The 16631-nt window shown below is 37.6% G+C and overlaps 1 pseudogene; it reads right to left on the bottom strand.

Annotated features, from left to right (window-relative positions):
• Positions 1-1002: 1002 nt before the first annotated feature.
• LOC134366998 (very long chain fatty acid elongase 6-like) lies at positions 1003-1703 on the bottom strand (annotated as a pseudogene).
• Between the last annotated feature and the right edge of the window lie 14928 nt (positions 1704-16631).

Raw genomic sequence — 16631 nt, 5'->3', positions numbered from 1 at the left:
ATGAACATTTAGTGTATTAGAAATTGAAACTGAGACATCTAAAACATTTTTCTTATTAGTTCATTTAAACATAATAATTTCATTACATATTAATATTGGTATATTTTTATGAAAAATAGCTATACTTTTCAGAACAAACAAAATAATGAGAAGAGTGACATTGTCTTTACCTTTATGTAATTAAAAAAAAATGTCTGGTTTAAGAAAACGAGATTCTCTATCTGCAACTGCATTCAGTCTGTTGCACAAGGTTGTTTTGGTTGATGTAGATGATGAATATTCAGACACACAGACAGAAGTAGTTAGAAAGGATTAACAGCCTTTCCTGAGTGAACATTTCAAATATTGTTTTTGTATACCATAACCAAGTCAGTAAGTGGTAGTTTCTTTTTTGTTGTTGTTGTTGAAATATAGTTGTTTACATCTGTTTTCATAGGAATGATAAATACATCTTTTCTCATGGGGGCTACAACAGCTAAGTTTTCTTTAAAAGGTTCTAACATCTCAAAAACATTATTGTCCTACATATACACCCTGTGTCTCTTCCCTTATCTTTTCTATTGGCTCCAGTTTAGTGTCAAAAAGATTAGAAAGGATTGTGTGTGTGCTCGCAGTTTTTAAAGTAAAATTCTCTCATCCTTAGAGAAATATAACACTTAGTAAATACATTTTTTATGTAGTGTTAACAGCCTTTGTTTACCTTCTCTTTCTCTCTCTCTGCCTCTGGCTCACTTTTGCTCTCAGATGTCTAGAGTTGACAGATAAAGAGGGAATGGGGTCTTCCAGCAGCAGGTCACTCAGTGAGTCCTCACCCAAAAAGGATCATAAACTTACTGGGTTACATCAACCTACTTATCCCTAAGCTGCCTTGGGTTTTGTGTTTGCTCGTATGTTTTGTTCATTTTGTTGTAGCTGCACCATATGTGAGTCCTTGTGCCATTTTCTTTTGTCTGTTATTTTTCTTGATGACCCTGAGCCATGGCTTCCTCCTCAGTTCCAGCACTATTCAGCCTTCATTGTTTTCCTAATTTTGCTGATGTAGGCCTCAAAGAAGAAATGGCAGAAGAGCACAAGGTAGCTGAGGTACATGAGTGAGGACCAGACGATGTTCTGAAAGTGAGAGTGACACTGGTCATGCTGCATCCCGTAGAAGACCAGGTAGTTAATGACACAGCCCATCAGCATCTGAGTGATCTGGGACAAGGTGATGACCATGGCAAACTTCCAGGAGACTCGGAAACCTGCATGAGTACAGGAGCACAGTGATGTGGTGGTACTAGTGCAGGAAGATCAGGTTCTACTTCCTCAGAATAATGAATATTGTATCTCCTAGTTCGGGTGCTTTGCTTAGCACAAATGCATAAGCCCAGAATTTGCTGACAGGTCCATTGTAAAAACTCTGGTCACAAACTGACTGCTTCAGGCCTTTGGCCATCAAAATGTACACCATATAAGCACCAGTGCGAAGAGCACCGAATATGCTGAAGACTGCAAGGGTCAGAGACCAGAGCACTAATGGCTTCCTCAGTTCAAACTTCGCCCGCTTATTCATCAGGTGCCGACCACCAAATATAAAGGCAGCATACAGAGCAGAAAACAGGAAAAGACTTCTTCCAGTTTTCCTGCATCCATTGAATAGCTTCATTCTCCTTGAAGTGCTCTTCGAATTCATATTCTTGTAAAGTCAACACTGACATGTTCATTGGGGCTGATCTTCAGAGTCGCTATGTGTTCTCTGTGCCTCCGCTACCAGCTCCTCGCTCTGGGCTGTCCTCCCGGCGTCCGCATCCACCGTAGGAGGAAATGAATGCCTTGCGGTCTTAGTGCCAGTAAGTGGTGGTTTCTTAAAGGATAGTTGCAATGTGGAATCTGAAATCTTTTTTTTTTTTTTTTTTTTTGTCTTTTTCGTGACCGGCACTCAGCCAGTGAGTGCACCTGCCATTCCTATATAGGATCCGAACCGGGGAGGGGCTCCCAGCGCCGCACTCTCCCAAGTGCGCCACGGGCTCGGCCGGAATCTGAAATCTTAATGGTAAACTTTCTTACTCCATTCCATTAAAATCGATTGGTCTGTGTCACATTTGAAAAGATCTCTTACCTATGCTGGATTTTATCATATCATCTGGAAATATTAATTTATTGAGTTATTCGTATCTTCCAAATGCTGACACATTTCATTCGACAATAGTAAAAAAAAATTACAGTCATTAATATCACCACTGGTCCCACTAGAAATCAGTTGGGAGTCTGCCAGTGTCATGGTTGCAGTTAATAGTTTCCCAAAATATAACTTTTTGCTTGAAAGCTAAAATTTTATGACTGGCAAAAATGGGAATTTCTTTTTACCAATTTTCTTTGAGAGACTTACTTTGTTTATTTTTTGGGGGAAAAAAACCTGCTAAGTACTCAAATATGAGTAACTGTAGTTCGTCATTCTTCCTTTCAAATAAATATGGTATTCCATGAAAAAAAGTAGTGTAGCTTACAATTTAAACAATTGTGCAACTATTATTCCTTGAGAAAACTGTCATATTTTCTACAGAGCAGAATGCTTTATAGTACTTCTTATCTAGTCACACAGAATATTAATAAGACATTAAGAAAACGTGTATTGAAGGCTTGAGATTTAATAATATTAAGAATATTTTCTTCTTCACTAAAGATATTCTAAGTAAACTGGCAATTTTTAAATGTGACTGTGGGGAGGTGATAAATTCAATGACTATCGAGGACTTTTCTAGGATTAAGAACTATTTCTTCTGGATTATCAGCCATGTTTATAAAATTTGAGATTCAATTTTATATAATAATCATTACTTTTTATTTATTGTATGTCAGAAATTCTGCTAGACACTGAAAACATACAATGATGAAAATATGGTCACTACATCTGCTCTATGGTCAACCTGGAATTCAGACACATAAATAATTAATATAATGAGGTAAGTGATACAGTGGTGGCATTCGAAGGTTTTTTTGCACACAGATGAAGGATAATTAATTCTTTGGAGTGAAGCTTGTGGTGGTCAAGTAAACTAAAAAGGGCACATTTGGTTGAAAGGTCAGTGTTATTTATTATAGTTGGGATAGCCGTAAAATATAGATTTGACTAATAAGTATCATTGTGGCAATGACTAATGTCAATAAAGTTGTCAATATTGTGTTTTAAAGGGCTGCAATATGCTGAAGTAATGACCAAAACATTAGTTATTAAACAACAACTGTTTGAGGATCCATGTGTGTGTGGCAGACTAACGTTCACTTCACGAAAAATAAAAGAGAACTCCAAAATTGGACCCACGCCCAGGCTTGATTGGAGAATGAGGCCAGAACCAGTTCTAATAGCAAAAGTTAAGTCAATACGCATTGTTTAAAAGTGAATATTGACTGATCCCCTCATGACTTTCAAATAATTTAAAAGTAAAGTAACGATAGCCTGTCTTCAATGAACTGTCAGTAAGCCTAAAATTATCCATCGTGTTTCCCTTCACTTATAAGGTTTATCTTCCCAAGTGTGTGAAAAACAGATTATAACTATCAAAGTGAGTATAAATGAATCTTTTAAAAAATATATTTCTTTATTGAAGCATAATTAATTATGCATATTTTGGGGTACAGTGTTGACTGCCATCACTTGTGTACAGCACATGATGATCCAATCAATATTATTAGCATACTCATTATTACAAATTGTAATTATTCTTTGTGCCCCTTACCCAATATCTTCCCAATCTCCCTCTTCCTCCTGCCCAAGCTCTAGTAAATATAAATTTGTTCTCTTCTGAAAGTTCATTATTGTGGTATTTTCTTTTTCTCTTTCCTTCCTTCCTTCCTTCCTTTTTTTAGCATCCACTTATGAGTGACGATATGTGGTATTTCTCTTCCTGTGTCTGTCTTATTTCACTTAACGTAATTGTCCCCAAGCTTATCCATGTTGTTGTGAATGGCAGATTTTCATCTTTTTTTATGGCTCAGTAGTATTCCACTGTGTATATTTTCCACATTTTCCTCATTCAGTCATCCATCAATGGCCATTTAGGTTGGTTCCAACTATTGTAAACAGAGCTGTGATGAACATGGTAGTGCAGGTATCCCTTCGACATGATGATTTCCATTCCTTTGGGTATATACCCAGAATTGGGATTGCTGGATCATATGGTAGGTCTAACTGTGTTGTCTGAGAAATCTCCATACTGTTTTCCATAAAGCCTGTACTACTTTACAGTCCCACCATCAGTGTAGAAGAGTTCCCTTCTCCACATCCTTGCTAGCATTTGTTATTCTCAGTCTTTTTAATAATGGCCAGACTAACTGGATTGAGAAGATATATCAATGTGATTTTTGATTTGCATTTCCCCGAATCTTAATATATTTTTAGTTATTTCTGGTTAAAGTACTTGCATAAATACACTGTGTCATTGTGTTTTGAGACAATTGTCTCTTCAATTTCAGCTTGGCCATAATCAACAAGTAGTACATCTGATGAAAAAGGGAAGAGCATGGGAAGCAGCATTATTTAAACCTCAGATATATGACAGAGTGGCTCAGTGTGGCTAGGGCAAAGGATGATGCTTGGGAAGGAAGATCAGAAATGATGCTGGAAAGCTAAGGAAGTTGGGCCATATTGTGAATGGACTCACATGTGATACTTAGAAGTTGCAACTTTAGCTTTCGGATAGTTAAACTAATTTAAGCAGGGAAAAGAGTCATCAGATCATGTTGAGAGCAGTGGGGGAAATACGTCGGAGGGTAAAGTAATGGAGGCAGGGAGATCCGTTAGTAAGGAATTGAAATAATATGGCACCTAAATGGGCTCCTATACCAAAATACATGAACATACTTTTTATGCAGTAGATACTATTGTATCTGTTTATGTGTAGTTTAATACAGTAAAATTGCAGTGTGAATGGAAAAGTTTCTAGTACTGATATGCAGCTCCCTTGCCTGACTGATGGTTTTAAAAGCCTTAAAACCATTCTTTTGTACAATATTGTTCAATTTTGCCATCAGGTGATCGATTAGTTGTCATATATAATGTACTTTAACAGGCCCAAATTTATCTCACTGGTAAACTTGAATTAATTTATATAATTTTCTCCCATGTCTAGGTGGAATGGTATAATTATCCCCTTAAGATTACCTGCTTGGTTGTAAGCAAAGGAGAGATCTCAGGCCATTTTTCTCTCCTATACAGCAGACAGAAGTTGGCTGTGGGCATCTTCCTAGGATGCATTTCTAGAGAATAGATGGTATGTTAGTCAGGGTTCTCCAGAGAGAGAGAACCAATAGGATGTGCATATAAATATATGAGAGGAGAATTATTAGGAGAATTGGCTCACAAGATTGTGAAGGCTGAGGAGTCCCACCAGTGGCCATCTACAAATTGGATGCAAATAGCACGGCTCAGTTCAAGTCTGGAAGCCTCAGAACCAGGGAAGCTGATGGTGTGATTCTCAGTCTGAGGCCAAAGCCCTGAGAGCTAGAGGTGCCACTGGTGTAAGTCCTAGAATCTAAAGGCTGAAGAGTCTGAAGTTCTGATGTCCATGAATTCCTGCAGAAAAAGTGAAGATTCACCTTTTCCTGCATTTTTGTTTTCTCCTGGTACCCAGAAGATTGGATGGTTCTTACCCATACTGAGGGAAGATCTTTCCCACCCAGTCCACAAAGGCTTACATACTAACTTTTTCTGGAAGCACACTCATAGAAACACTCAAAAAATGCTTTGCCAGATTTCTCTATAGTCCTTAATCTAGTCAAGTTGATGCCTAAAATTAACTATCACAGATGGTCAATGTCTTCTCATCACAGAGTATGATCTTGAGCTTATTTACAATTTTTCAGCCTCCTGATCACTTTAGAATCCATTCAGTGTTTTCTTCACTCAATCAACAGACACCATGTTCCATGCTCTGTTCTGAAAACCATTCTTATACTGATTCATTTTGATAGCATGGCAATCCTATGAGACAGATAAAATTATCAACCCGCCCCTTTTTTTAGGGAAGATAGGTAAAATTATTATTTCCATTTTATAGGGGAGAGAGTTAAAGATGAGAATAATGAAAGGACTTGCCCAGATGGTAAGTGGTACAGCAGAGATATGCATCTGAGTATTCCAGCTCTACAGCATGCACGCTTAAACTCAATACTAGATCACCTCTCTTAGGTCACCACTTAAACTTTTCTGTCAGTTGTGGTTTTCTATTCTGTGGGATGAGTTGTTCAGCCCTGCTGAACTTGCTGGTCCCTTTCAGCCTGGCCCATCACATATCTATGATATAGATTTCAGTCTAGCTTCTTGGCAGTGACCTTGGGTCGGTATGTGACTGTGTGCCTTCAATTTTATGTAGACCAGAGTCCCTATATTTGCTTGACGCAGCACCTCCTGGATGCCTCCTGTGTTGGATATCTTCCACTTGCCCTTTCAGGTCCAGTGTCTACCCTCTTTCACCATGATCTCTGCCCCAGGAGGCTGACCTATGTGACCTCTAGCTTTCTGATGGTTTTGGCCAAGGGCAAGTCACAACAAGATATTAGAGCAAAGGAGAAAAGTGAGATTAGTGTATTTTTTCTCCTGGTTCCCTCTAACATAGATTCCATGGGATAGGCTGGTGATCAGAACTCATCTCAAAGCAGTTTTCTATACACAATCTCTCCTTTTCAATTATGTTTGGTAATTGTTCCCTCACCTTGTCTCTTTTGGCCAAGGGTGATAGTAGCTCTTTCTCTATTACTGTACGAGATTATTATACTATGTCTTGTGATACTCTCAGGCTATGCTCACAGCTTTGTAAGTAGTCTGTAAATAACCCCCTTGAAATTTGAGAGTACTATCTGTTTTCTGTTGGAACTTTGACTAATGCAGACACCACACACACACACACACACACACACACACACACAGACACACACACACACACACACACACTCGCTCAGGGTGTGTATTAGTCTCTTTCTGTTGCTTATAACATAAATACCTGAAACTGGGTAATTTATAAGAAAATGAAATTTATTGCTTACGATTTCGGATCCTGGGAAGTCCAAAGTCCAGAAAACACATTTGGTGAGGGTCTTTCTTGGCAGTAACGTAGGGGTCTCTCACATGGCGGAATGGCAGGGTAGAGAGAAAGAGACTTCACTCTCTTTTTAGAAAAACCAGAACAACTCCTATTATTCCAATAATGCATCAGTCCATTCCTGAGGATACAATTCTCACAATTGAATCACCTTCTCAAGGCCTCACCTTTTAACTACCACAATAGAATTTCCCACCCTCTTAACACTGTCACAGTGGGTATCAAGCCTCCAACACATTGGGGGGACCCAATTCAATCCACAATATTCCACCCCTGTCCCCTGCAAACTCTTATCCTTTTCACATACAAATACATTCATTTCATCCCCAAAGTCTTAACTTGTTTCAACTCAAAAGTCCAAAGTCTCAAGGTCCCATCTGTAAAATCAAAACAAGTTATCTACTTTCAAGATACAATGGTGGCACAAACATAGGGTACATATTCCCATTCCAAAAGGAAGCAATAGGCCAAAAGAAACATATAATAGGTCCCAAACAAGTCCAAAACCCAGGAGTGCAGGCATTAAATCTCAAAGGTGGCGAATCATGTACCTTGATTCCATGTTTGATGTCCTCTGCACACTGGTGTTGGGGTTTGGTTTGCATGTCCTCGGGTTGCTCTGCTTCTTTGACTTTTCTGGTCTGAGGCCATGCTTCAGCTTTGCAGCCTGGCATTGCATGCTGGTAGCTCCATAATTCTGGGCTCTCCATGGTGGTTCCACTCCCAAGATTCCTGAGACTCCAAAGACTAGACATGGTGCTAATGGGTTTTCTCTGCTGCAACTCTGACCCCACATTTCCTCTCATCATTGCTGTAGTGAAGACTTTGTGGTGAATCCACCCCTGCAACTGATCTCTTCTTGGGCCCCCAGGCTTTTCCATACATCCTGTGAAATCAGGGTGGAGGCTCCCAAGCCTTCACAGCTCTGGCATTCTGTGAGCCTGCAGACCTAACACCACATGGATGCCACCAAGTCTTCTGGCTTATATGTTCCAAAGCTGTGGGTCCAGCCACACCTAGGGCCAATTTAGCCATAGCTGGAGCAGCCAAAGCAGATGGGGGGCTGGTGTGGGGAGCAACATACCAAGGTGGTCCTGGGTAGTGAGCCCATGGAGGCCACCTCGAGTCTGTTTGCTGAGTCTGTTCTGTTTCCCTAGGCCTTGGCCTTTAATAGAAGATGCAGACTCGAAGATCTCTGAAATGCCTTCACAGTCTTCCCCCCACTTCTCTTGATAATCATTTTCTTCTGTACTAATGTCCTTAGCAAACAGTTGCTTTGCTGCACCATTGCATTTTTCTCCTGAAAATGCTCTCTGCTTTTCTACCACATGGCCAGGCTGCAAATTTTCCAAATCTTTACTCTCTGCTTCCCTTTTAATTATACATTCTGGTTTTATGTCATGCCTTTTCTGCCATAACTCAGTGTAGGCTGTTGCAAGTAGCCATGCAACTTCCTTAATGCTTTGCTGCTCAGAAATTTCTTCCACCAAATACCCCAGTTCAGTGCCTTGAAGTTCCATATTGCATACAACTTTTGGGCATGAACAGACTGCAACCAAGTTCATTGCCAGTTCATAGCAAGGATGATCTCTGCCCCAGTTTCCAATAAGTTCCTTTTCATTTCTAAATGAGATCTCCTTAGAATGGTGTTTATTGTCCATATATCCATAAGTATTCTGGTCAACACCATTTAACCAGCCTCTAAAATGTATGAAATTTTCCTCATCAGCATCTAGGCTTTTCCTAACTTGTTCCTCCAAATTCTTCCAACCTTTCCTCAAAACCCTAGCACAAAGCTGCTTCCACATTTTCAAGTATTTGTATAAGCAACACCCCACTTCTTTGGTAGCAATTTTCTGTATTAGTCCATTTTTGTTGCTTATAAAATAAATACCTGAAACTGGGTGATTTATAAAGAAAATGAAATTTATTGCTTACAGTCTCTGAGGCTGGGAATTCCAAAGCCCAGGGAACATAACTGTTAGAGTCTTTCTTGGCAGTAATGCAGGTGTGTCACACAGCAGAATGGTGGAGCAAAGAGAGAGAGAGACTAACCTCCTCATTCACACTCTTTTTAAAGCCACCAGAACCACTCCCATTATTCCAAGAATGGATCATTCCCAATGGTACAGTCCTCACAATCAAATCACCGCTTCAAGGCCCCACGTTTCAACTACTACAATAGAATTTCCCACCCTCAACATTGTCACAGTGGGTACCAGGCCTCCAACACATTAAAGTTTTAGGGGGAAACAATTCAATCCATAATAGGGTGCATCTAACATCCTGGCAGGAAAATGGGTAAGAGTAATTAGTCATAGGCAAAGAGCAATGCATATCCCCGATTCTGTGCTTGACATGTTAGGTGTCAGAACATTTTAACCTCATTGTGCAGGGATCAGAAATGAGAATTTTATTGACTTTGTATTAGTATTAAATATGGAAACACACAAATCATAGGGATACTAGGAGAATAACAAAATTAAGTTTAAAATGATCAGTGCTTTGTATTAAACTATTAGAATAGCAGTGTAATATGTTCTATAGACTTCACCCATTAGGAGAATATATTTAAAAATACAGACAAAAATATAAATAGTAAAGAAATACACCATCGCTACTGGATTCTGCTAGGGTAATTGCATCCATTCCAGATTCTTAAGTTTCCCCATTCCCTGACTAGCTCTTCCACTTTTCCTGCAGTAGCTGCCTCACCTAGTTTCAAGAGCTTGCTCAGCATCCCAACTTTTACTTCCTAGTTCTTCTCTTTGGGCCTTGTTGTCATCTGCTGATTTGTGGTTGTCAACTGTTTCACCCTATGGCTTCAAAATTACCATGCACAGGGATATCCTGCCTCTGATCCCTACATGGCCTCTGACCATCCTCTTCTGCCGGAAGCACTAAGCTCTGTTTGTGGGGCTTTAGACTTTGTCAATACCTAACGCTCCCATCACTTTATGATCTCAAACAGGGCCTTCTTATTTCTTTCAGTTCTAATCACTTTAACTGAGAGAAGCACAGTATAACCTCTGTGATAACTTTCCTTCATTTATTTGTTTATTACTACCTAATTCATTTGGTTGAACTTGAAATAGACATTTTGAGGGACTGCATCTGAATACAATGCAAATGGTGCTACATATTAAGATGTCAAAGTATTTCCCCCCAATGATAGACAGCTAGTGATGCTGAGTCAAGCTGACGCATTGCAAATCATTGTCACATTAGGTGATGGTGATTCCTTTTCCATCCAGTCAACTTCCCTAAGAGGTAAAGAACAGCCTCTTGTGTCCTTGACACATAGTCATAGCACTTATTATCTCCAGTCTGGTGTTTCTTTCTCTGTTAGGAGACACAGGGGAACTATGTAGACATTTAATCCTGATGTTCTCCTTCTGAGGTAGATACGTAATATGAGTCCCACTGGGATTGGTAAAAGTTTATATAGTCTGTCAAATGAGGTCACAATAAAAAAAAACTGGCTTGTCTTTTTTTTTTTTTGGTGGTTGCTCAGTTCTGGCGATCTGAACCCATGACCTTGGGGATATATGGCTGTGCTCTAACCAACTGAGCTAACCAGCTGGCATCCTAGCCAGAGCAATCAGGCAAGAGAAAGAAATAAAGTGCATCCAGATATCAGAAGACAAAGTCAAACTGTCCCTATTTGCAGATGATATGACCTTATATATAGAAGAACCTAAAGACTACCGAAAATCTCTTAGAGCTGATAAATTATTTCAGTAAAGTTGCAGGATACAAAATCAACATGCAAAAATCAGTAGTATTTTCATACTTCAACAGCAAACTAGTAGAAAAAGAAATAAAGAAAGCAAGCCCGTTTACAATAGTCACCAAAAAAAAAAAAAAAAAATCCTACGAATAAATTTGACCAAGGAGGTGAAAGATCTCTACAATCAGAACTGCAAAACACTGCTGAGAGAAATTAAAGAGAACACAAAATGATGGAAAGATTTCCATGCTCATGGTTTGGAAGAATCAACATTGTGAAAATGTCCATATTACTCAAAGCAATCTGCAGATTCAATCCAATCCCCATCAAAATATCAATGACTTTCTGTGCAGAAATAGAAAAAACATACTACATTCACATGGAGCAACAAAAAACCCCAAATAGACAAAGCAGTCCTGAGCAGAAAAAATAAAGCCAGAGGAATAGCACTACCTGACTTCAAACTATACTACAAAGCTATAGTAACCAAAACAGCATGGTACTGGTATAAAAATAGACTCTTGGACCAATGGAAAAGGATCGAACCAGAAATCAGCCCACATACTTACAGCCAACTGATATTGGAAAAAGGAAATAAGAACATGCATCGATGAAAAACAGCCTCTTCAAGAAATAGTGCTGGAAAGACTGTATATCCATATGTAGAAGAATGAAATTAGACCCATACCTCTCATCATATACCAAAATCAACTCAAAATGAATTAAAGACTAAAATATAAGACCTGAAATTATAAAACTCCTAAAAGAAAACAGGGGAAACACTTCAGGAAGTAAGATTGGGGAAAGATTTTATGAATATGACCCCAAAAGCACAGTCGACCAAAAGAAAAATAAGCAAATGGGATTATATCAAATGAAAAAGCTTCTGCACAGCAAAAGAAATGATTAACAGAGTGAAAAAGACAACCTACAGAGTAGGAGAAAATATTTGCAAACTGTACATGCCACAGAGGATTATGCTGACTGGGCTGATTGTAGAGCTAGGGCTGGGTCTGGAGCTCACAGACTTCTCAAGTCTGTTCACAGACTGGGTCACAAATCCTTCACACACCAGGCTGGGTCAACAGAACCCTCACACGCAGGTTTATGAGCTAGGTAACCAGCCAAAAGGTCCTTGGAGCCATAGGTCTGAGAGCATGACCATGCGGAGCAGATGCCCTAGGAACTAGATGCCAGCCAAAATTGCAGCACTGCCCATGCACACTAACTCCACCCACACAGAACTTATTTACAAAGAATGCACCACACCACCCCCAAACAGACTTAAGGTGAGAGGGCCTGATTAAATTATTCTATTTTCCCAACAATCACTAAGCATCAAATGCAAATCAAAACCACACTGATATATCATCTCACCCCAGTTAACCTGGCTATATTAAAAAAAAAAAAAAAACAGAAAATAACACATGCTGGCAAGGATGCAGAGAAAGGGGAACCCTCCTACATTGTTGGTGGGACTGTAAATTAGTGCAGCCATTATGGAAAATAGTATGGATGTTTCTCAAACAACTACAGATAGAGCTGCAATATGATCCAGCAATCCCACTGCTGTGTATATACCTAAAGGAATGGAAATCATCATGTTGAAAGGATACCTGAACTTTGCAGCTGTATTTACAATAGCCAAGATATGGAACCAACCTAAATTTCTATCAGTGGATGACTGGATAAGGAAAATGTGGTGTATATACTCAATTGAATACTACTCAGCCATTAAAAAGAGTGAAATTCTGTTATTTCTAACAACGTGGGTGAACTTACAGAATATTATAAGTGAAAAAACCAGGCACAGAAAGAGAAATACAGCATGTCCTAGTGAATAAGTGGGAGCTAAAACAAAACAAAACAAAAACAAGTAAAATAAAAAAGAAACAAAGAAAGATACAGCAATTATAATAATACATTGAATTTTCAAAAGGAGCGAACAGAGTTGAGGTTACTAAAGGTGGGAGAGGAGGAAGGGGAGCATGATTTAGTGTGAAACTGATAAAAGGCCACAAAAAATGAATACATTGTGTAATGCTGAATATACTAATTATCCTGATTTGAGCATCATATATTGCACACTGGTTTTGACATTCAATGTGGTACCCCACAGATATATACAACCAATTATGCTACAATAAAAAAAATAAGAAAGAAAGAAAGAAAAGAATATCTGACTTGTTCGGAGTGAACGAATGAATGAGGTAGTGTAATATGGATGTTAAGAGGGTAAACCTGGGGTATCAAAATCAGCAAAATTTGAAATTCTTCTTCATGGTGTAACTTAAAGTTTCTTAACTTCTTTGAGTCTCTTTTCTTTGTTTGTAAAAATACCATAATGCTACTTAATTCTTATGGTGGTTGTTAGGACTAAATAAGGTAATATATGAAAAGTGCTTATTATAGTTTTTGACACATGTAAATTCTCTGTATGTGGTGCTGCTGTTATCGCTGTTTTTTTTTTGTGTATTTTACTGACATTTATTGTGGGTTTACACCCTTGTTATGAGTAAATGGGTACCTACTGTTGAGAGTTTTGAGATATTATGTCATTGACAAATAGTTCATCTCCCTCAACTTAGGAGGTTATATTCAGGGATGTTCTCTTATTGCTAAAATAGTTTCTACTTTAGATTTTTTTTAAAAAATTGGAACATAATTCAAGTAACATAAAACTCAGTGGTATTTAGTATATTCACAAGTTGTGCAACCATCAGTACTATCTAATCTAGTACACTTTCATTGCCCTCCCCCCAAATCCCATACCCATTAGCAGTCACTCTGCATTTCCTGTTACCCTCAGCCCCTGGCAACCAATAATCTACCTTCTCTCTTTATGGATTTGGCTATTCTAGACATTTCATATAAATGGAATTATATGATATATGGCCTTTAGGATCTGGCTTCTTTACATAGCATAATGTTACACAAGTTCATGCAGGTTGTGCTGTCAACCAGTATTTCATTATTTTATATGACTGAGTAATTGCCCATTGTATGGATACACCATGTTTTGTTCATTCTTCAGTTGATGAATATTTGTGTTGTTTCCACTTTTTGGCTATTATGAATAATGTTCTAATTTCTTAACTTCCTAGTTAACACTTGTTATTGTCGATTTTATTATACCCACTCTAGTCGGTGTGAAGTAGTATCTCACTGGGGTATTGATTTGCATTTCCTAATGACTAATGATATTAAACTTCGTTTCATGTGCTTTTTAGCCATTTGTATATCTTCTTTGGAGGGAGAAATATCTATTAAATAATTTGCATACTTTTAATTGAGTTATTTGCCTTTGTTGTTGAGTTGTAATAGGGTTTTGTTTGTTTGTTTGTTTTTTATTTATTTATTTTTTTTGGTGGCTGGCCAGTACAGGGATCCTGTAATAGGTTTTAGGTTTTTATATATTTTGGATACTGGACCCTTACAAGATATATGGTTTGCAAAATTTCTTCCACGCTGTGGGTTGTATTTTCATTTTCTTAATAGTGTCTTTTGATGTATCAAATTTTAAATTTTGGTTAAGTCCTATTTATCTTTTCCTTTTGTTGCTGTGGTTTTGTTGCCATATCTAAGAAACCATTGCCTAATCCAAGGTCACAGACTTACACATATGTTTTCTTACACAAGTTTTATAATTTTAGTTCTTACATCTAGGCCTTTTAATCACATTTGGTTAAACTTTGTATATGATGTGAGGAAGGGTTCCAACTTTACTATTTTGTTAGTGAATATCCAGTTGTTCCAGAACCGTTTGTTGAAAAGACTATTCTTTCCCTATTAAATTGTCTTGGCATACTTGTCAAAAATAAATTTACCATAAATATATAATTGTAGTAACTTCTGGATGGATTGACCCTTTTTTTAATCATAAAATATTCTTCTTTCTCTGTAGTAACAATTTTTGTCTTAATGTTTATTTTTTATGACATTAGCATAGCCACTCCAGCTTTCTTTCGGTTACTATTTGTGTGGAGTATATTTTCACATCATTTTATTTTTAACCTGTGTGTGTCTTTAAATATAAATTGTATCTCTTGAGGACAATGTACAGTTAGATCATATATATATATATATACTTTTAACTTTCTGCTAATGTCTGCCTCTTAATTGAAAAGTCTAATCTATTTATATCTAAGGTAATTATAAATAGGTAGAATTTAGATTTGCCATTTTGATACTTGTTTATTGTGTCTTACATCTTGTTGTTTCAGTATTCCTCCATTATTACCTTCTTTCGTGTAAATACATATTTTCTTCTGTATTATTTTAATTCTCTTATTTCCTTTACTATTTTTTTGGAGGGTTCGTTTGCTTGTTGCTATTGCCATGGGGCTTAAAATTCACATGTTAACTTAAAATAATCTTGTTCTGATTAAGAGCAATTTAAATTTAATTGGCTACAAAATCTTTTCTCCTATTTATCTTCATTCTTTCCCTTACATGCATATTTGGGGCATACCTTCAACACTTCTTTTAGCAACTTTACAGCACTGCGTTAACCTTCCAGGTTCCCAGGAATATGTCAGAGCTGTTCAAAACTCCCTATAGACATCTCATTATCCAGCTTTTCCTTTTAAGCATTTCCTTTTTCAGCCTGTTGCTTTCCTCATTTGTTATTCACTACTCAGTCAGCAGAGATGTTCAGTAATTGCATCTGATTGTTTTCAACAATTATTCTGGAGGAAAAGATGGTTTTCATTGGGTAAGCTCTGAGGCAGGTCAAACCAAGTCAGTCTTGCATATTAGGTCTTCCAAGGAACTAACAGGTCAAATAGTGACAATTCTCTAGGAACAGGGCTTTGAACGAGCTCCAACCCCAGTTATTCCCCTCCACTAGCTGCTATGCTAGCCTGCTGGTTTTCATTGAGATTACAGGCTGTAGGATTTGAAGGCTATTGTGGAGCCGGTGATTGTAGGATAGGAATAGTGCAAGTTAAAAGACTACAGGCTCACTGTTCTTACCAAATTTCAGTGTGTTTCCTGAATAAATTCTTCCCAGAATGCTGCAACTCTAATTTCCAGAGTTCTGAAAAAGCTGATTCTTTCAAATTTTGCCAGTGTTTTCATTTCTTTTACAGAGGAGATTATTTTTGGAGGTGCCATTTTTATTGATGTTAACACTTTCCACTTATTGTTGAAATCGCTGAGCTTCTACATCATTTTATTATATCAGATTTCCTGTCTTATTAATCTATCTGGTAATTTCTTGTACTGGATTTTCGGTTTTATTAATCAGTTACTCCCACATTGCGGCTTTATCTTGCCCTCAACCCTCTTAATGCCTGAGGTATAACAGGGAAAAGTGAAAGAAGTTTAAAAAGCAAAGGACCTGAGGTTGTACTTTGGCTCACATACTTTGCTAGTTGTTGGGCACAGGAACAACATTCAACCTTTATCTCCTGTAGTTTCCACACAATTTAACTTTATTTATATAGATAAAATCTCTTTGTGTATCATTTAGAAAAAAATAAAGGCAATTTATTTACCCAAACGAAAAACTGAATATTTAATGAATGTAGAACTGAGTTGTTCCTCTTTTCCCAAGGGAAATTTAATTATTACTATTATTATTGACATTTCACTGACCGACCCCCAATATCTGCATCCAGCATTAATTTATATATTTGTATCATATAAACTACTTCTTTTTTCATTTTAAAATGCAAATTATTTCACAAATAATTTATTATTTAATACATAATACAAATTACAGTGTATTAAATGAACCACTCTATAACCGGAAAAGAGTATCACAAATGACTTAAACCAGTGATATTTTGGAGAAGATGCCTGTTTCAAATGAAAACTTGGCA

This window comes from Cynocephalus volans, chromosome 2 (assembly GCF_027409185.1).
Source record: "Cynocephalus volans isolate mCynVol1 chromosome 2, mCynVol1.pri, whole genome shotgun sequence".
Lineage (NCBI taxonomy): Eukaryota > Metazoa > Chordata > Mammalia > Dermoptera > Cynocephalidae > Cynocephalus > Cynocephalus volans.
This window is presented reverse-complemented; position numbering and strand designations above follow the sequence as displayed.